General features: G+C 46.4%; 1 protein-coding gene across 2 annotated transcripts in view; it reads left to right on the forward strand.

Moving 5' to 3' along the window:
* MDK (midkine) overlaps positions 1–22,388 on the forward strand; it is a 29,093-nt gene that overhangs the window by 1,040 nt on the left and 5,665 nt on the right. The window lies entirely within an intron of this gene.

The raw sequence follows: 22,388 nt of genomic DNA on the forward strand, positions 1-22,388 counted from the left end.
GCTTAGTTAGTTTAGTCGGGCTTTGTTTCTAGGTTCATAAGCCAGACTGGCACAGAAACCTCACTGCTTGATCCCAAGAGACAAGAAAAACACAGAACTGGAAGAAAAGCGGTATTTGTACATTTCTTTGACTATCATTTTAGTTTATTACTGCAGGCAATTTTTTGTTTATTTTTTTTTTTTGGGGGGGGGGCTACAGGTAAAGAACAGAAAAAGATCAAAGTCTGAGGGAGAGAATTCATTGACCAGGGCCATGAGGTCAACTATGTTAAACGCCATAAAATCCTCCTTTTCTGTTGCAGGACCACTTTTGGGAAAAGGTATATCTGGAATAATTAAGATTGTGCAAGAATGTGTTACGGTTTAGGAAATTACTTAAAATGCATTTCTTTATTAAGGCGTTTGCCCAAAGTAAAATTGGGAAGTTAGACCTCGGCCAACTGAGACCTTGCGAGAACAGGTGAAGAGCCGAGTAGGATAATTTTATTAATTCTACATATCATGATTGTGGTGTTTGTTTTTATTATTATGGCTGTTTTATTGGGAGCTGCTTAGGCTTTTTAAGTGGGTTATAAATAAATAAATAAAATGAGACAAGGAGGAGAAAAGTGCACTGACGGTAGAGAATGGAATAAGGAAAGGGGACAAGGGCAGCGAGAAGAAAAGGATAGTGAACCAACTGGGGAAGAAGGGGACAGCTTAGTGGTTAGAAAAGGAGGTTCTGAACCAGGGAAGCCAAGATTCAGGTCCACTTCTCTGGCTGACACTTTCTCACCTTGGCAAGTTACTGTGGAATAGAAATCACTGGTGTGCCTGAAAATGTCTTTTTGTTGTCTTGAGCTGGGAATTGGAAAAGGTGATAAGTATGTCTGAAATCCAAATCCAGGGAGAGGATAGAAGGGAGCATCAATGATGGGAAACTAGGACAGGGAGGGGAGAAAAAAGGACGTCAGTGGGGGGTGAATGGGACAGAAGGAAGGAGAGAATGGGAAAGGAGAGGAGGAAAAAGGATGTCAGCGGGGGTGCATGGGACAGAGGGAAGAAGAGGGAGAGACTTGGAAAGGGAAAAGTGGGAAGATGGCAGAACCAGGGGAGAATGGAATAGGGAGAGGAATCATGGGAGGGAGAGGAGGAAAAAGGACATCAGCGGGGGTGAATGGGACAGAAGGAAGGAGAGAATGGGAGAGGAGAGGAGGAAAAAAGACATCAGCGGGGGTGCATGGGACAGGGGGAAGAAGAGAGAGAATGGGAAAGGGAAAAGTGGGGAGATGGCAGAACCAAGGGAGAAGGGAATAGGGATGTTCTCATGGGAAGGAGCCTTTGAAACATAGAGGAGAGGGCATGGAGCATGTGACAGGCAAAGGAAGGCAGAATCCATTTAAGAGGGGAGGGGGCCACAGGAGGAGAACACGGGAATAGAAGAGGAGGGGACACCAGCAAAGGAAATTGACAGAGAAAGGGCAGGGGGAGAAAAGGGAGCTTTCTAGTGTCTAGAGCAGGGGGTTCTTAACCTTGGGTCCATGGATCCCTAGGGGGTCCCTGAGGGTCAGTTAAAAATTAACATATTCATTGCATGTAAAGTTGTGTTTATGTGAATATTTCTGGGGAAGGGGGTCCATAGCTTTCATCATATTCTTAAAGAGGTCCGTGAAGAATCGCTGGTCTAGACTCTAGAGGCATCCTGTTCTCTCTGGCTCCTACAGAGTCAGTTCACCGTTAGTCCTTAGTTGGAAGTTTCTCAGTGACGCTGCTTTGGTTGGGAAGTTATGTCTCCACCCCCCTCCCCTATTTCAAGACTTTCTGCAAGGTATATTTATTTGCTTCTGTCTACAATAGATGGACGTTTAGGGACAGATATTTTTTTTTCTTTTAAATGCTCTTTTTGGTCATGTCCTCAAAGGCAGAGCATGTAGTAAGCTCCCAACAGAGAGCTTGAGGGATGTCGTGAGTGTCCATCTTCATATAAAACCTTTAAAATTTTTAAACTTAAGCACTTGAAGCAACGAGGTTCTCCGTTTAATCACCATAGATTGATGTGGGCTGTAACAGGAGTTTGGCTTCCACAACACATGAGGAGCTCATTAAAATTCCAGTTTGAGCAATAATCCTTCACTCCTCTGCCCTGTATCTTTTGAACACACCCCTTCCCGGAAAAAAAAAAAAAAAAAGTCTCACAGTTGGAGCCGGAGGGCTTGATTGATGGTAGGTTTCTCGGGAGGATGGCTGACACGGCGGTAGCCTGGCACAAGCTGGGTCAGAGCTCTGAATAATCAGTGAATGTGTTGGTGCAGGTATGGCTTTTCTCAACATTGGGTTCAAGAGATAAACACAGTGTGAAAGGGCAGAGGATCTTACACCCAGAAGAACATTAACTATCCAATTGAAGTTCCCTAATCGTTGTTTGCTTTTTAATCTGGTCTAGTTCCTCTTTTGTTTTCTTCCTGCTCAGTTGGAAGCAATGCCTGGATCCTATACCCAAAAGCCTGGGGGAATTTTCTCACTGTTTTAAGAACCGCCTTCATCCCACGGTTTTCTAGTCCAATCTGTGTTTGGATATGGATTTTTCTACAACTCTTCTCCTGTCGGGTTCACTTCCGAGGCCTGAAAATTATAACCTTAAATTACATTAAGATATTCCTTGGGGATAGTATGACGAGAAAAGCTCCGACAGTCCCGAGGCTCAGGATCCACACAGGATCCATCCATCCTTCTGGAACCCTGAAACAGGCACTCTAAATCCAGGTCCCGGATGTTCGTGACTGCTGCTGCCATCCCTGGAGGCTGTGGATTTTAAGGTTACCCTATGGCTCCAGAAAAAGGAGGACGGATTGAGACATTCGGGTTTTTACTTCCATTGCTTTCAGTGGGAGTAAAACCCGGATGTCTCAATCCATCCTCCTTTTTTTGGAGCCATAGGGTAACCCTAGACTAGGGGTGTCAAAGTCCCTCCTCGAGGGCCGCAATCCAGTCGGGCTTTCAGGATTTCCCCCAATGAATATGCATGACATCTATTTGCATGCTTTGCTTTCTTTGTATGCTAATAGATCTCATGCATATTCATTGGGGGAAATCCTGAAAGCCCGACTGGATCGCGGCCCTCGAGGAGGGACTTTGACACCCCTGCCCTAGACTGAATTCTTCCTGTATAACACCCCCCCACTCCCAGCCGACCCGGTGTGGAAATGAAGCTTATCTGAGAATCTAACCTGGACTGAGATGCTGCCTGAAACAATATGGTAGATGTGTGAATCAGCCACTCGCTTTTGGCCTTCCTCCTACACTTCGCTAAGTTCAAAGACTCGTGCGCATTTATCTGGGCAAAAGGGAGACTGAATGGTTCTGAGGAACAGTTCACTTACCTGTAACATAGGTTCTCCATGGACAGCAGGATAAGGCAGCCACATATGGGTGACGTCACTGACAGCTCCCATTTGTCGGAAAAGCCCGCCTGGTTGTGGTTAGTCATAAGAACATAAGAAGTTGCCTCCACTGGGTCAGACCAGAGGTCCATCTCGCCCAGCGGTCCGCACCCGCGGCGGCCCATCAGGTCCACGACCTGTGAAGTGGTTTCTGAACACCTCTACAACCTACCTCAAGTTCTATCTGTACCCCTCTATCCCCTTTTCCTCCAGGAACCTATCCAAACCTTTCTTGAACCCCTGTTCGAGCTGGTTAAAGGAGGACACCAGTAAAGGTGTACGGAAACAGGTTTTTGTTTTACTGAGGTAGCACAGATGTAACATCTCGAGGGCTAAAATGGACTCCGGTATATTGAGTGAGCCGCCTTGCCCCTGAGGCAGGCGAAGGGAAACCCAATTACGGCCTCAACCCAGCCGAGCTAGTTATTACACTGGGTTCCTGCAAGTAAGATGTTACACTGCGCTACCTCAATAAAAGTAAAACCCGCTTCCCTATATCTTTACCGTGGGGAAAACGCATCAGTAAGACCAAGCTGCGCGTTCCTCGGCCAGAGAGTCACCGTATGGGGCTGACTCATCCTGTTTGTCTTAGGAGAAAGTGCAGTTGCATACCTGTAGCGTAGGTTCTCTGTGGACAGCAGGATAAGTCCACCACACAACCCACCCGCCTCCTCTACAGGCCAATCCACTAGCTAAGAACAACCTGAGGAAGGAAGGGGAAGTGCCTGGTCATGCCCGGAGGGGGTCCTAGCAGCACAGAAGCGCAGAGAGAGAGAGAGAGAGAAAAAAAAAAAGCCAACCTCTGAGCTATTGAAGTGCTTATCCAACAAATGAGAGCTGTCGGCGACATCACCCATATGTGGCTGACTCATCCTGCTTGTTCTAGGTACCATACATATGTCTCCTAGGGATTACACAGTTCACATATGCTGGACAGCGTCCAGAAGGGTGACTCATGCATGTTCACACTTGCACGGCTGCAGGAAATGCGTCAACTGTGAAACACAGTTTAATTGCATTTCTTCGGAAATAATGTTTCTTAAGGGACAGTGTTAGGTGGGATAACAAAGGTGTTCCTTGAGGAAATTGAATCTTTAAATAGCCTGTAGATAAGCTCTTTTAAGTGTGACTGATAGACTGAACAACACAGAAACCCAGGAACTTGAGATATATATATAGAGAGAGAGAGAGAAAATGTATCAAGGTATGTTTGATCACAGCACACGCACAAAAATAAAACCTCTTTACAATCTGCCACTAATTTGAAGTGAAATATGAGTGCATGAACCTTCAGAAAAGAGGTGCCATGTTTGTCGGCCACTACTGAGAGGAAGCCCATTTCCACTCCCACCACCCAGGGCCGATGGGGCAGCAGGAGGGTAATTGGGGGTGCTCTTGGGCCCCCATTGCCTCTGGGTTCTGTGTTAGGAGTCGCTGCCCAGGAAAAGGATCTAGGTGTGATTGTTGAGGGTACGTTGAAACCCTCAGCTCAATGTGCGGCGGCTGCTAAGAAAGCAAATAGAATGTTAGGCATTATCAGGAAAGGAGTGGAAAACAAAGATGAAGATGTAATAATGCCCTTATATCGCTCTATGGTATGGCCACACCTTGAATACTGTGTGCAGTAGAGGAATTAGAAAAGGTACAGAGAAGGGCAACAAAAATGATAAAAGGGATGGGACGACTTCCCTATGAGGAAAGGCTAAAAGTGGCTAGGGCTTTTCAGATTGGAGAAGAGATGACTCGGGGGTGATAATGATAGAGGTCTATAAAATAATGAGTGGAGTCGACCAGATCTCCACGTGCGCTTAAACGGAGTGTGCGCTTACTAGGAGTAGGGAGAGGCTGTAGTTAAGCCGGCTCAGTTTAAATATGGCGCCTGGGCTGCTGGAGCTATGCCCTGCAGCTTGAGTGGAAGCGGAGCGCTCACTTTCCCAGCGGTCCCAGCGCTCACTTTCCCAGCTGTCCCAGCGCTGTGTGAAGCCTATCCATTTCCAGTCAGAACGTGATTGCATATAACCGGAGTTAACGTAACGTGAAAGAATAGAGGTGGGACTGAGTGCTTATCCGAATTGCAAATATCCGGAGTTTACGTCCATTGACTTTAATGTAAAAAAAAACAACAAAAAACGGGACCGTGGTGGTAGGGTGCGGATAACCGAAGCGTGCGCTTAACCGACGGTGCGCTTAGGTGGAGTTGACTGTAATAATGGTCAGCCAACGCGCAGAGGAACGCCCCGACGTGAGAAGGCCCGAAGCAGCCCGTGTAGATTGCTTCCGCGACGCTGCCTTTTGGAAGTAGGCAATGGTATGTCAGTCTCGCGGTCGGCGTGGAGAGGGAGAGCTGGAAGGGTTGGCGGGGGTTTCGGCTGTGCGGCAGGGGGGATAGAAAGATGCTGTGGGTTTTGTGATTGGGCAGTTTCCCCGACAATAAGACCTAGTGCGTTTTTGGGGCCCAAAAATAATATACGATAGTGTCTTATTTTCGAGGAAACACAGTAGTAGAAGATCTGTTTTAATTTGCAGAAGAGGTTTGTATTTCATAATTATGAGCGGCCCTGACTTTTTGCATAAAAAGGAGTGGGGGGAGGTTAGATTGTTTACTGTAAAGTTTAATAATACTTTGTATATGTCATATATATATGAGACAATCAAATCTCGATAAATAAAGTACATTATATTTACCGCATGCGAAGTTGTGTTTATGTGAATATTTCTGGGGAAGGGGGTCCATAGCTTTCATCAGATTCTTAAAGGGATCCGTGATTCAGAAAAAGGTTAAGAATCACTGATTTCAGGATTTTCATATGTTGATATATATTGCTATGTATGTGGAGGAGACAAGAGTTGTAAAGGAGAACCTTTGGGCCACGAGATATTGTGCCTGAATTTCTATAGAAAATATCTCACACAGGAACAGGGGAAACAAATTCACAAAATACAAGAGAGCAAAACCAAGGTGGAAATGTCCAATCAGAATGGTGCACAAAAAGTGTCTTTCAACTCATCTGATTAATCCAATATCTTTATTCATCCAAAGTAACTCATTGACTCCATCCAAATTCACAAAATACAAGAGAGCAAAACCAAGGTGGAAATGTCCAATCAGAATGGTGCACAAAAAGTGTCTTTCAGCTCATCTGATTAATCCAATATCTTTATTCATCCAAAGTAACTCATTGACTCCATCCAAATTCACAAAATACAAGAGAGCAAAACCAAGGTGGAAATGTCCAATCAGAATGGTGCACAAAAAGTGTCTTTCAACTCATCTGATTAATCCAATATCTTTATTCATCCAAAGTAACTCATTGACTCCATCCAAAGTAACTCATTGACTCGACATGTACATGTTTTGGCTTCCCGGCCTGCATCAGGAGTCTTGAAAGTCTTTGGGGATACAATGGGATAAGCTGTTTAGTTTAGTAAAAAGTAGAAAGTACTTTTTACTTGCAGCAAGGCCGCGTCGTTACTTAGTGCTACGAAGATTCGAAGCAACGTTTTGAGTGGCTGGTATAAGATCTCATATCCCATTGCATCCCCAAAGACTTTCAAGACTCCTGATGCAGGCTGGGAGGCCGAAACATGTACATGTCGAGTCAATGAGTTACTTTGGATGGAGTCAATGAGTTACTTTGGATGAATAAAGATATTGGATTAATCAGATGAGTTGAAAGACACTTTTTGTGCACCATTCTGATTGGATATTTCCACCTTGGTTTTGCTCTATAGAAAGTATCTGCCAGGAGCATTCATGTCTTTGCTGAATCTCTGAATTCAGGACAGGATGATTGCGGTTTGGAAGAGCAGAACAGACCAGACACAAGGGTTGGGCTGAGGTTGAAGATGTGTGTGTGGTGGTGGTGGTGGTGGGGGGGGGGGGGTATATACATCATGGAAAATGCCTTTTCTGCTCTCTTCAAGGGCTCTACTAAAATACACAGTCCCCGGGAGCTTTGCCTTGCTCCCCATCTCCTTGTGACACTGTCACGGGCCTTTACTTTGCGAGTCCTGCCAAGTCGCAGAACAGTACTCAGTCTGTCCAAATGCGCAATTAGCTTGGATCGAGATGAAAAAGAAAAGTTCTGAGACCAAACTAAGAACAGATTTAGGAGAGAGAAGCCAGTGATTCTCCTGTGACAGCTGTCAGCTGTGCTGGTGCTCTGGATTGGAAATGATCACTAGCAGGGGTTTGATATTTGGATGAAGGGGTGTCATTCTGTGCCTCATCCCTTGTAGACGGCACAATACAGCCTTTGCAGACTTCATTTAGGGCCTGACCGGGCTTCATATCGATTCATGGGGCATCTGCCTGAGCGGCACTCAGCTTCTTTGTCAGAATCAGACTGCTGTGGGTTGTTATGAACTGTCTCTGAAGTCCTTAAACTAAACAGCTTATAAACAAAGCTATTTAAATAAAAGAACCCGGCTCTGAACAGCCAGACTGTAGTTGGAAAGTCGTTGTTTAAACATGATTAAGGGTAGGGAGAGGGAATTATTGTTTATTGCCTGGAAAGGTCAGTATGTGGACCAGTCAGACAGTGTGTTTACACTGGGGAATGTGGAAAAGATGAGAGTAGTAATTTGAAGTTAACAACAGAGAAATTTAATTTTAAAGGAGAGCTGATTTAATGTGGGGATGATAAGGATGTAAAATCCACACAGGGAGTACTTTCAAGAGAAAGGGGATCGTTTCTTGATTATGGACTTACTAAGGGATGTGGTGATGTAATGTAGCCCTAGGTGGCGCCAGACAGCTCTAGGTTGAAGCCAATGTCTGTGAGCCACTTCAGCTAAACACCCCTTGCTGCAATATGGTACATGGCTGCAATATGGTACATGGCATGGTTGTGTAGGGGGGGGGGGGGGAATGGCATGATTTATGGGTGCCCTGATGTGGGTATAGTGTGAGGGTGGCAAGGTTACATACATGGGCACTAGAATACTTTTATGTTTGTGGAGCCAAACAAGTTCACCCTCTGCCCCTGCCATCAAACTCCAGTCTAGACCAGTGGTCCCCAACCCTGTCCTGGAGGACCACCAGGCCAATCGGGTTTTCAGGCTAGCCCTAATGAATATGGATGAGAGAGATTTGCATATAATGGAAGTGACAGGCATGCAAATCTGCTCCATGCATATTCATTAGGGCTAGCCTGAAAACCCGATTGGCCTGGTGGTCCTCCAGGGTTGGGAACCACTGGTCTAGAATTTCAGTGCTCTTCAAAGAGAGAAAACAAGGCAAACAGACATCATTTGTAATAATTCTCATGCTTTAGAAAAACTGGTTTAGAAACATAGAATATGAGGGCGGAAGAGGGCCGGCGGCCCAACAAGTCTGCCCACTCGAGAACCCTCCCTCCCTGGTGTACCCATCCTTTATGCATAACTCTGTAGCGCCCCCACCTGTTTGTCCCATCGACTTTTGAAGTCGAGCACGCTACTAGCCTCGACCACATGGCGTGGAAGTTTATTCCATCGACCAATCACCCGTTCGGTGAAGAAGTATTTCCTGGTGTCACCATGAAATCTTCCCCCCTTAAGTTTTAGCGGATGCCCTCTTGTTACCATGGGGCCCGTAAGAAAAAATAATTCTTCCTCCACTTCAATGCGACCCGTAATGTATTTGAATGTTTCTATCATGTCCCCCCTTTCTCTGCGCTCCTCGAGAGAATATAGGTGCAGTCTACTGTCCCAGTGACCCGCCTCATTCTGTTGCCTATGGAGCGATATATGGATGCCCTGATGTGAAGGACCTTGTGCTGGTAGGCTGGTAGACTCAGTTCCAGTCCTTAGGCAGGCCAAGTTTTCAGGATATCCACAATGAATATGCATGAGAGAGATTTGCATGCCAAAGAGACGGTGCATTCAAATTTCTCTCATGCATATTCATTGTGGATATCCTGAGAACCTGACCTGCCTGTGGACCTTGAGGGCCAGAACTGAGTAGCCCTGCCACAGACGTCCGGTTTTCCTTTTGAGGACACGTTCGGGGTTTCGGACGGCTTTTCAAAACCCGCCACTTTGTCCGGGTTTTGAAAAGCTGTGTCAGGCAGTGAGAAAGTCCGCGCATGCACGGCCGTCAAGCGATGATGTCACACGCATGCTTGTGACATCATCGCATGATGGCCGCGCATGCGCGGACTTCCCGACAAGAGCAGGCAGGGGGGGCGGGGCTAGGGCGGGTGGGCGTAACTAGGGGCGGGGCTGGGGGGCGGATTTTCCGCAAGGAAAATTTGGCAATCCTATGTGTGTGTGTACACCAGAGTGTTGGGCAATTTCTGTGACATTGTTATGCAGTTGTGGCCTAATGATTACCATGATCTACACACCGTGCGATGAATGGTGACCTTTACGTAGAGTGGTAGGTGAGAGTAGTTGTGTGAGGTAGTGAAATAGGTATTTGGGTGTGATGCAGTGTGAGAATCAGTATTGGGGGAGGGATATAGAGTGAGGATTCTGTATAGAGACGTTTGGGCATAGTGCAGGATGTGATGATCGTAAGGTGGCCAAACGGGTTGAAACGGTGACGGCGAAAGCTAGAAGGATGCTGGGGCGCATAGGGAGGGGTATGGCCAGTAGGAAAAAAGAGGTGAGACCTCATTTAGAATATTGGGTACAATTCTGGAGACCCCACCTTCAAAAACATATAAAAAGGATAGAGTCGGTCCAGAGGAAGTCTACAAAAATAGTCAGTGGTCTACGTCTTAAAGCATACGGGGGAAAGACAAGAGAGGGAAGGTCTGATAGAGAGGTTTAAATACATACATGGAGTGATGGGATAAAGGTGAAAGGGGGATAGATTCAGAAGAAACCTCAGAAAATACCTTATCACGGAAAGGGTGGCGAGTGAATGCATGGAACGGCCTCCCGGTGGAGGTGGTGGTGAAGAAAAATGTATCTGAATTTAAGGAAGCTTAGGACAAGTACATTGCATCTCTAAGGCAGACTAGAGAAGCCATATGGTCTTTATCTGCCTTCATTTTTCTGTGTTTTATATGATTTATGTGAGTGTCAGTCTGGGTTTGTGGGTGTGGTGCATTGTGGGATTGGGGTCATTATAATTTTTGCACATGGGTCTAGGGTCAGTATGGATTTGTGGATATGTTGCTGTGTGGGACCGGGGGGGGGGGGGGGGGGTTAGCATGGGGTTGTGAGTGTGGTGCAGTGTGGGATGGGGTCAGTATAGATTTTTGGACACGGTTCACTGGGTTTGTGGGCAGTGAAAGTTTGAGTTGCGAGATGGTTTTGTGTGTAGTAATTCTCGCATGGCGGACTACCTGGACGCTTGCGCCCGGAGCGCCACAATGTATGAGAACGGATTACTTGAATAATCTGAGACAGGAAATAAAAAAAGGCCGTAAACTCCTTCCTGTAACTTTTTGCCTATATGCTGTGATTGCAGCCCTGCTCCGTTCTCATCAGTTCCTGTGTGAAAGAGCTCATTTCATCTCAGTTTAAACCAGGAGTCTCAAAGTCCCTCCTTGAGGGCCGCAATCCAGTCGGGTTTTCAGGATTTCCCCTATGAATATGCATGAGATCCTATGTGCATGCACTGCTTTCAATGCATATTCATTGGGGAAATCCTGAAAACCCGACTGGATTGCGGCCCTCAAGGAGGGACTTTGAGATCCCTGGTTTAAACTATACCACTGCGTTTGGGGATGGTTTCAAGTTTTTATTGATATTTGATGAATCGCTTATTCAATTTACTAAGCGATGTACAACTTTCTAAAAAGAAACCTAGTTACAAAAACCAACAAAATAACATCATTCTTACAAGTATATAAAACAAACATGAGTCGGGGAGTAAAGGAGGGAAAAGTTACAATTCTTTCTTAGAGGGAATAAACAAAAAAAGGGAAAGACGAAAGGGAGGGTAAAGAGATAAAGACCTAAAGCATTTTGTCGTATGTCTAAAATTTAAATGTTAAAAGCGTCTTTAAAAAGGTAGGTTTTTAAGGATTTTTTAAAGGAAGTAAGGTCCTTTTCTTCTCTAATGTATTGAGGTAATGAGTTCCACAGTTGAGGAGCCATTACCAAAAACATATCGTGGGTTTTTTTTTTTTCTTTCTTATCTTATTTTCAAGCCCTGCTGTTTTTTCCTACCGGGACCAGCAGAGTATGTGCGCCTTTGGGAGGCAGGGAGAGCTGGCGGTTGTGCTTAGCAGGGGAGACTGTGTCCTCTTCAAGGAGACGGGGAGAGAGGAGGTCACTTACCCTGGAAGCGAAGGAATGTTGTTTCAGGTGTTACTGACAGATGTCTTTGGTCATTTCTGAGTCCTGGAGCTCTCCATAGCCCCTCTCATCCCGCCTCTTTCCCATTCACCCTGCTTCTCCTTTTTTTTTTTTACTTTATTGAAAAATAATGCATTTAAAATCATCTAACTTATACAATTGTATACAAAACAATACATTGATATATTATATATCTTATATCATAATAAATAGTAAACATTTTTCCAAATTATCAATGATGACTAATATATCTCAACCCTCCCAGCCCGCACTCCTCCCCCACCCCGGTGGAAGGATGCGTGCAGGAGATTCATAAGATGTGGGATAAAAAATTACACATCAAAGATCTATGGGACTATCGTTTTGAGAATTAATCCAAATTTCATATGCATTCCAAATGGTGTTATAATTCTGTATCTGATTTCTCTGAAGAGCAGTTAATTTAGACATCGGCTATATATTGAACTTTAGCCAATACCTGCTTCTCTTTTTCTTCCTCGTTTTCAACCTCTCTCATCCTTTCCTGGCCCTTTTCCTCTCTCTCATCCTTCAGTATTCCCCGCCACATACGTAGGAGTTAGCTGTAGTGCTGTGGTCTTTGTACTCGTATGTTAATGTTTTACTTTCATGGGGAGGCAGCATTCTTAGGCTCCCCGTGGGACACCTTTTGTCTATTTTATTTTTAATCTCCTGTTTTATTTTGGGTTAAAAAAAAAAGGCTCCAGGTTTTCTGAGCGCCGCATTCTTTCTCCGCCTGATGAGGGCTCCATGGTAGCTCGAAAACTCCCTCCCTCCCTCCTCCAGATCTTTGCGCCTTCATTGGCGCAGGCCAGGAATGCCAGCACACCTGCTGAGCTGGAAGGCTAGGGGAGGCCGAGAGTCCTAGCTCAGCACAGAAAGCCGCTGTTTGGAAGCAGTAGGGGTGTGCTATAGTGAGGACTATTTCTGTGTTTCAGACCCCCCATGAAGAAGGGCAGGAGGACAAAGAGCAGTGCAGAAAAGAAATATGCCCCCAGCACCCCCAACGCACACAGGCACTCTTATTTTAAAGGAAAAAAAGGCCTGGCGAAGCAGTGGCCTCCCTTCCCACTAAAGAATGAGTGGAAACTCCTTAGGGAGGCTGAAATAACAGGCAATGTTACAACTTGCCACAAAGCCAGACATGTAACTTGACAAGAGATAAATAGAGAAGATCAGCAGAAATGTGGGAACTGGCTTCATTTCCCTCCTCATATGTCTTCTATTACTTAAACTATTTGAATGTGTGTGTGAGAAAGGGGTCAGGCATCGGGCTAGGATTGCCATGAGGGACTGCACGTGAGTGCGCGTGTCTATTCTAACATGTTACTACAACCCTGGGCCTCTCTGAGTCTTTACTTGAGTTGATCTCTCTCCACCCATCTGCATGTCTCTTTCTTAACATGTCACTGCAACTCTGCGTCTCTCTCTCTGAATCTCTGCGTGAGTCGATCTCTCTCCTTGAACCACCTGTGTCTTTCTTTCTTAAAGTGTCACTTCAGCCTGTGTCTCTCTGATCCTCGATTTGAGTTGATCTCTCTCCTTCACGCATCTGCGTGGCTCTTAACATGTCACCACAACTCTGTGTCTGTCTGTCTGTCTGTCTCTCTCTCTCTGAATCTGTCTTTCTTTCTTAACGTGTCACTTCAGCCCTGTGCCTCTCTGAGCCTCGATTTGAGTTGATCTCTCTCCTTCACCCATCTGCATGGCTCTTAACATGTCACCACCACTCTGTGTCTGTTTGTCTCTCTCTCTGAATCTCTGCTTGAGTCGATCTCTCTCCTTGACCCGCCTATGTCTTTCTTTCTTTCTTAACGTGTCACTTCAGCCCTGTGCCTCTCTGAGCCTCGATTGGAGTTGATCTCTCTCCTTCACCCATCTGCGTGGCTCTTAACATGTCACCACAACTCTGCGTCTCTCTCTCTCTCTCTGAATCTCTGCTTGAGTCGATCTCTCTCCTTGACCCACCTGTGTCTTTCTTTCTTAACGTGTCACTTCAGCCCTGTGCCTCTCTGAGCCTCGATTTGAGTTGATCTCTCTCCTTCACCCATCTGCATGGCTCTTAACATGTCACCACAACTCTGTGTCTGTCTCTCTCTCTCTGAATCTCTGCTTGAGTCAATCTCTCTCCTTGACCCGCCTGTGTCTTTCTTTCTTAACGTGTCACTTCAGCCTATGTCTCTCTGAGCCTCGATTTGAGTTGATCTCTCTCCTTCGCCCATCTGCGTGGCTCTTAAAAACCTCCATAGACTTCAGCTAATTCAGAACGCCGCGGCTAAGCTTATTTTCGCAAAAGGCAAGTTCGATCATGTCTCCCCACTCCTCTCCAAGCTTCACTGGCTCCCAGTATACTTCAGAGTCCTCTTTAAATGTGCCTGCTTAGCCTTCAAGATCCTACATGGCGTCCTTCCTCCCGTTATCCCACTCTTTTGGAATTCCTCAAAACCACACTCCACCAGCACTGACCCCTGCGGGACGCCACTCATGACCCCTTTCCAGTCAGAGTAGTGTCCTTTTACTCCTACCCTCTACTTCCTGTCCGCCAGCCAATTTCTGATCCATCTGTGCACGTCCCCTTCCACCCTTCCACAGTTTCCTTAGTAGGCGCTCGTGGGGTACCTTGTCGAAGGCTTTTTGGAAGTCCAGATATATGATGTCTATGGGGTCACCTTTGACAGGTGGTAAGAAGGGGGTGCTCTTCAGAGAAAGTACAGGTACCCAAACAGTCCAATTCACCCGCGTTCATCGACAAGCTTCCCGGAATCTGCGTTTCACTCCTCAAAAATCTGTTTTCTGTCCCCTCTATTCTGGAACTATTTCTCGATTCTGCCCGCAAAACCATTTTCTCAGTCGCTGTCCCCCCCCCCCCACCTTATGGAACGCCCTTCCGTCAGATCTTAGACAAAGAAACATCTCTTGGAAAAATTCCAATGTAAACTAAAAACATTCCTTTTTAAAGACACCTTCTCGGTTTGATTCCGTTCACTTAGAGCCCTATGTACTGAAATGAAACGCTTCTTTTGGAGCGACCCCTACTTAGTGTGCTATAGCCCCTCCGTTTCTTCCCTCCCTTTTTTTTTTTTATTTTTTCATTGTATTTAAGCTGTTACCTTTTCCATTTTGTTCCAGGAAGTCTATTTGCTCTGTCGTCCTCTCCACTTTTTAAAGTTTGTTTTATCTTAACAATATTCTGATAATTGTAAACCATTTAGGTATGTTTTTAACAAACTGTATATCAAGGATTAAATAAACTTGGAAACTTGGCTCAATTATAATTAGCTACATGACGGAGAGACTATAATGAAAGTGTAGCCCTGGGATCAACATCTGCCCAGAAGGCATCGACAGTCTGGCAGAATATGCAGATTTCTGTAAAACCATGCAGTGAAAACATGCGTTGTCAGCAATGTAAAGCAAAATTTGGCCATGATTTTGGCATGCAAAAGAATGGATCACTTAATACCAGGCCTAGATTTGCCCCGTCCTCCACATTTCTCTTCCCACGGGAACCCCTGCAAGGAGATATAGGGGGGAGGGAGAGAATGCCTCAGGGCCTGTCAGTACGTGAAGACTTGCAGGCCTTCCATTGAATTATCTAACTGGAATTGTTGCAGCTACAAGATCGGCACTGCTACAAAAAAAAAAAAATTAAGTGATACCACAACTCAGGTGTGGTAATACAACTGAGGGCGAGGAGGATGAGGGTGGGCAGGCAGTGGGAAGGAATACCCCTACTCTACAGTTTTTCAGAGGTTTAACTCCCCCACACACACATTTCCTGTAGTACTGGGCGTCTGACACATTTTAGTTGCTTGCCCTGGATCGGTGGCATGGAATTTTGGGTTTTTGCCAGGTACTTGTGACTTGGATTGGCCTCCGTGAAGACTAGATGGACCATTGGTCTGATCCAGTAAGGCTTTTCTTATGTTCTTAAGTATAGGACAGTCGCGCCATTGTGACATCACTGGTGAGGTTGGCTCTTAGGCACTGGTGCAATTGAGGCATTATGACGTCACAATCTCAGCTCTGGAATGTTGCTACTGTTTGGGTTTCAGCCAGCGACATGGATTGGCCTCCGTGAAGACTGGATTCTGGGCTCAATGGACCATTGGTCTGATCCAGCAAGGCTATTCATATGTTCTTACAAACTGGCACATCTGTTCCACTATCGTTTTGTTTTACGAGTTACCACCACCCATTTTGTAGGCAGTAAGGGCTCATGCAGTCAGTGGCGTGGTAAAGGGGGGTGGGCAGTCCACCCAGGGTTCACTTTTGGTGAGGGCGCAGGTACCCGTCCTCCTCTCCGCCCCTGCCACGTATGCACGCCGCTTTCCTTCCCCGTACCTCTGTAACGTTCCTGGTGTGAGAAGCAACCCCCAAGCTGCTGTCATGCCAGTGTTGACTCTTCATCTGACATCACTTCCTGGACCCACGCCCAGGAAGTGGCATCAGAGGAAGAGCCAACGCTGACATGACAGCAGCTTGGGGGTTGCTTCTCACACCAGGAACGTTACAGAGGTGCGGGGGGAAGGGAAATGGCACGCTTGCGGCAGGAGAGAGCGGGGAAGGAGCGCGTGGAGGTGGGGGAGCCACTGCATGCCGTATTCGCCTGCTAATCAGTTAGCTCGCAGTAATGTAGCTGGGCTAACTGGTTAACACTGGTCTTCTCCTGACACCCCCTCCCAAAAATAAGAATAAATTTAAGTGTGCACACATTTTGAACTTACCACATAGTACTCCATGTCTAGCTATGTTAGGCAGGAATTTTATTTAAGATAGACAAATGAAGTACATTTGGAATATGGTTGGTGGTGGCGGCAAATCTCAGTTTGACGTACCTCGTGTGGCCTTTTCCAGCTGTTGTCAGTGTACGTTTGCTGCTTCCGCTATTTTGGTCTGACGCTCCATCAGGAATTAGCTCTGCTTGAGTCAAACTCGAGCTTCTGTAACTCTTGAGGAAAGCATATTGGAACGGGCATGTTCATAGCCTCTGGAAAATCATTTACAAGTCTGCCTTGTACAGACAAAATGTAAGAACATAAGCAGTGCCTCCGCCGGGTCAGACCATAGGTCCATCATGCCCAGCAGTCTGCTCCCGCGGCGGCCCAAACCTGTCTGAATCACCAGAAGGGGCCCCCTTGCCACCTTGGTTTCCCATTTAAGTCCTATCTTCCCATCGAAGTCCTAACCCTCCGGTCTTGCACATGCACGACCTGGTCAGGTTTCTATACTTATTTCCTGGATACTTCTCTCAGTATCCCACGATCCCTTTATCCCTCAGGAATCCGTCCAATCCTTGTTTGAATCCCTGTACCGTACTCTGCCTGACCACTTCCTCCGGTAGCGCATTCCAAGTGTCCACGACCCTTTGGGTGAAAAAAAACTTCCTTGCATTTGTCTTGAACCTATCTCCCTTCAGTTTCTCCGAATGCCCCCTCGTACCTGTTGTCCCCTTCAGTCTGAAGAATCTGTCCCTATCCACCCTCTCTATGCCCCCTCATGATCTTGAAGGTCTCTATCATATCTCCCCTGAGCCTCCTTTTTTCCAGAGAGAAGAGCCCCAAGAGCCCATCAAGACAGGGTAGCTGGCTTTGATTTCTTACCTTTCCGAATCTGAGATGGAGGTGAGTTTCAAGCTCAGGTATTTCCTCGCCCCAGAGGGCTTGCAGTCTTAAATTTGTATGCAACAGAGGGTGAAGTGACTTGCCCAAGTTCACGAGTGGGGGAAGCAGGCTTTGACGGCCGGCTTCTCCTGAGCTACTTAACCTGCTGGTTTTAACCACTAGGCCGCTCCGGCCCTCTGGTAACGTAATTCATTACATGTTCCGTAGCTGAAACATGTCAGATAGTCCATTTAGTTTGGAGGTGACCTAAACCAATTCCAGTTCAGTCCAAGATCCTAGCTATCTTGCGAGCGGACTGCTGGGCACGAAGGACCAGCGGTCTGACCCAGCAGCGGCAATTCCTATGTTCTTAAGATAGCAATTCATGAAATAGCTCACTGGTAATGCAGTAGGTCACTCGCTGCTGGTCTCATGGTTTTTTCTAGAACATTCTTCAATGACCAGCAGGATACCATCGACTGTACAAGTATTGCCTGAGCATTTTCCCAGCAGCATCTGTCTGAAAGATGGCTTTGCATGGGTTTGTAGTTCCTTGGGCTTAGTAGGGATAAAGTTTGTTATTGCTTAAGGAAAGGCTGTCTATCAAATAAACCATCTTCATTTGTCTAAAAGGGTAAGTTATCAACACAGTAAAATGTGTTTTTTTGACTGTTGACCCCAGTCATTAGTCATTGTATAAAGTGAGACCTGTGCAAAAATAACATGAGTTAGTGATAATATAACACGTCTTCATGGCAACACACGTTGATAACTTCCGCCCTTGGTGTGAAGACTTTCAGTTTCCGGTAACCAAAGCTGGTCCTTGTGGCATCATAATGCCTCGTTCCACCAATGCCTAAGAGCCAACCTCATCAGTGATGTCACAATGGCTTGACTGTCCTATTACTTGGCTCACTTTTATTACATATAGCAGTGATTTTGATCGCTAGACACTTCTTTCTTCGTTAATTAAGGAGGGGGAGTTATCGGTGCAGCTAAAGTCAAGGCGTATTATTTTGCTGTTATCTTGGGTTATTAGTAACTAGGTCTTATTGCATAAATGGGGCCTGAGCTAAACTGGCCTATGTTAGATAACTTCCCTCCCCCCCCTCCCTAAATCAGTTAACGGGAAATGAATTGTAAGCCAGGAAACACTTTGGGCTACTCTTTGAAAAGCACAGCTCAGACACATTTAAGTTTAAGGTGGCCATTAAAATTCAAATGACATTAGATTCCTGCTTCTCTTTGGACCATGTCACCCTACACAACCCCACAAGAACGACCAGAAACAAAAACATCTTTGCATACCCAAAGATTACAGGCTGCAGATACAAATCCTTCTTGGACAGAACCTTTCAGTTCCAAGCGAACAGACAGCAAACCTGGCTGAAAAACCACATAAACGAACCAAATATGACTTATAATACTTTCCGCAAATCGATCAAAACCACCCTATTCGCTAAATTCATTGACTAAAACGGTCCCCTCCCCCACTAAGACCCCTCTCACGGATGTTCTAAATCTTTCAGACACTCATTACCCTTAGATCTCCAATTAATATGTAAGTTTACCATTTAGACTATTGTACTGCATTTAGACTCTTTGTTCGGTACTGTATTTAAACTTATTGTATGGTATTGTATTTAGACTCACTCTACTGTATTATATGTGGATTTATTGTATTGTATTAGTATTGTACTGTACTAAGACCTTTGTTATTCGCTGAATGTCCAGCCTTCTTACAATGTAAACCGCCTAGAAGTCGCCTGACTATGGCGGTATAGAAAAATAAAGTTATAACAAAAATGAAATGTCCCCACCAACGCAGACCACTTTAGGGCAGATAGAAATGGTTTACAAGCAACATCATGGGAAAATCAGATGTGTGTGAAGGAAAGAAGCGTCTTCCCTGGAGGTCCAAATGATTCCCTGCTGGATTCTAATTTCAGGGTCTGAGAATGCAAAATGTACAGACTTTTCACCACAGACATTAGTGTGCCATTTTCTGTGCAAAAGGCAGAACACAGGAGAAACTGTCGGTTCTGTAGCATTTTGGGGGTCTTCAAAGATAAAACAAAAAGAATATATGGAAGTGTCAGGCGACTCAGGGATTTTTATTTTTGAAGTTTTTGCAAAGACTTCTTGAGCTTTTTGTAAAATAATGGGTTATAACTTTCGTTCTGTGCAGCTTACCCTACTTCCATTTCCTTTTAGGGTTGTAACTGCCGCTCCTTGAAAGTTGCCCTTTCTCCTTGTCTTTTTTAGGGGCTGTTGCTGCTCCAGAGAAAATATTTCTTCACTCACAATGTTAATAAACCTCTGAGATTCATTGCCAGAGAATGTGGTGAAAGCAGTTAGGTTAGCAGGGTTTAAAAAAAATATATAAAGGCTTGGATAACTTCCTAAAACAGAAGTCCATAAGTTATTATTAAGATGGATTTCAGGAAATCCACTGATTATTCCTCAGATAAGCAGCATAAAATCTGTTTTACTCCTTGGGATCTTGCCAGGTACCTGGGACCTGGGTTGGCCACTGCTGGAAACAGGATGCTGGGCTGTCCCAGTATGGCAACTCATATGCTTATGTTCTTTTCATTTTAAGGTTGTAATTGCCACTCTTTGCAGGTTACCCCTCTCTATGCCTTTTTTTTTTTAAGTGTGAAATATGCTGAATGGTAGCGATAGCTAGGCTGACAGAGAGTTGCGTGGGGACAGAAATCCCACCCATCCCCGCCAGGATCCTCTCCATCCCCACCCGCCCCGTCAGGATCCTCTTCTTCCCCACCCGTCCCCGCCAGGATCCTCTCCATCCCCGCCAGGATCCTCTCCGTCCCCACCCGCCCCGTCAGGATCCTCTTCTTCCCCACCCATCCCCGCCAGGATCCTCTCCGTCCCCACCCGCCCCATCAGGATCCTCTTCTTCCCCACCCATCCCCGCCAGGATCCTCTCCGTCCCCACCCGCCCCGTCAGGATCCTCTCCGTCCCCACCCGCCCCGTCAGGATCCTCTCTGTCCCCACCCGTCCCCGCCAGGATCCTCTTCATCCCCACCCGTCCCCGCCAGGATCCTCTTCGTCTCCACCCATCCCTGCCAGGATCCTCTCCATCCCCGCCAGGATCCTCTCCGTCCCCACCCGCCCCGTCAGGATCCTCTCCGTCCCCACCCATCCCCACCAGGATCCTCTCCATCCCCGCCCGTCCCCGCCAGGATCCTCTCCGTCCCCACCCGCCCCTTCAGGATCCTCTTCTTCCCCACCCATCCCCGCCAGGATCCTCTCCACCCCCGCCCGTCCCCGCCAGGATCCTCTCCGTCCCCACCTGCCCCGTCAGGATCCTCTTCTTCCCCACCCATCCCCGCCAGGATCCTCTCCGTCCCCGCCAGGATCCTCTCCATCCCCGCCCGTCCCCGCCAGGATCCTCTCCATCCCCACACGCCCCGTCAGGATCCTCTCCATCCCCACCCATCCCCACCAGGATTCTCTCCATCCCCACCCGTCCCCGCCAGGATCCTCTCCGTCTCCACCCGTCCCCTTCAGGATCCTCTCCGTCCCCACCCATCGCCGCAAGGAATTACCTCCATCCCCGCCCGTCCCCATAAAATTTCCTTCTGACAGAATCATCAATTCCACAGTTTCTTTTGTGTTTGCGCTGCTGTTTTCCTTGTGGAATCTCTTTGGTGGAACCCTTTTTTTGTTTTCTGTTCAGGTAATTAACTTATAAACCCCCTCTTTTACTAAGGATGACGTGTCCATTATATTATATGGACGAACCCTGCTTCCAAAGCCTTCCATCCCTGTTGGAGTCCCGTTGGCTAGAGGGGGGTCCCCGTGGGAGTCCCGTGGGTTAGGGGGGGATTCCCGCGGGACTTCCACGAGACCCGCGGGATTCCTGCGATCCCCGTTCCCGTGCAGACCTCTCGTGTGAAAATCATTTAAGTTTTACTTTGAATGAAAATGCTCTGTACTTTTATTCAAATCCTCTTGCTATATAGGACTCAATTCTGTAAAGGGGGCCCAAATTAAGGCTCCCCCAAGCACGGACCAATTGCCATTCTATACACCGCGCTTAAATGGGGGTATCATTTATAGAATACCATTTAGCATTGGGATCTACGCCCAATTTTGAGTGTGGGGGATTTACACCAGCTAAGCCCTGGCGTACGTCCTCATGCCTAAATCGGGTGCGGATCCCTCAAATTCTGTCACACTGTGCGCAATTCCTAGAAATGCCCTTAACCTGCCCGCCCCCTTCTCCTGGCCATGCTCCTTTTCTGTTCCCCATGAGAAAAGTTATGTGCGCGTCATTATGGAATTGCAACTATAAAGGAGCGCGCGCCTTCTAATTATGACTGATTAGCGCCGATAATTAACGGAACCCGGTTATCAGTACTAGTTGGATCATTACGCAATGAAATTGTGCGTGCGATTCGGGCATGACCCAAATGAACGTGTACAATTTTCAGCACTATATGTAAAATTAGGAGGATAAAGATCCGTCGCATCTGTTCCAGGCTTTTTTTTGAATACCGTTGCCGATTTTGTGCCCACAGCAAAGCTAATATTTGCCCAGAGGTTTGAAGTTTGTGGGAGGGGTTGCCCTTCTTCCATATATCTATTGGTGACTAGAAGATATTATATTTGTCCATGCCATTGCAAGAGCTCGGTGACAACTCTTGACCTTCTTAAAGCTCAGCTTTGACCTTTGAGAAGATCTTCTGGCTAAATCACATCACAAACTTCATTCTCTAACTTCCTTGTGCTTCGCATTTTGCATGCAGGTCATCGAAAACATGTTACTTAGGAATACAGAAGAGTTCAGCAGATAAAGACCATCTGATGGCCCTCTCGTTCTCTCTACCTTGGAGAGGATGAACAATCTGTTTTTATCTGCTAAGTCTATTTCCGTTCATTATCTTGAATGTTTCGATCATGTCCCCTCTCACTCTCCTCTTTTCAAGGGAGAAGAGGCCCGGTTTCTCTAATCTTTCACTGTACGGCAACTCCTCCAGCCCCTTAACCATCATAGTCGCTCTTCTCAGGAGTCTGCTATGTAAGTCCGACGGCGGTTCAACCGTTTCCCACATTCACTGCTTCACCAGGGACAGATTGTAAAAA

The sequence above is a fragment of the Geotrypetes seraphini genome, chromosome 19 (assembly GCF_902459505.1).
Source record: "Geotrypetes seraphini chromosome 19, aGeoSer1.1, whole genome shotgun sequence".
Lineage (NCBI taxonomy): Eukaryota > Metazoa > Chordata > Amphibia > Gymnophiona > Dermophiidae > Geotrypetes > Geotrypetes seraphini.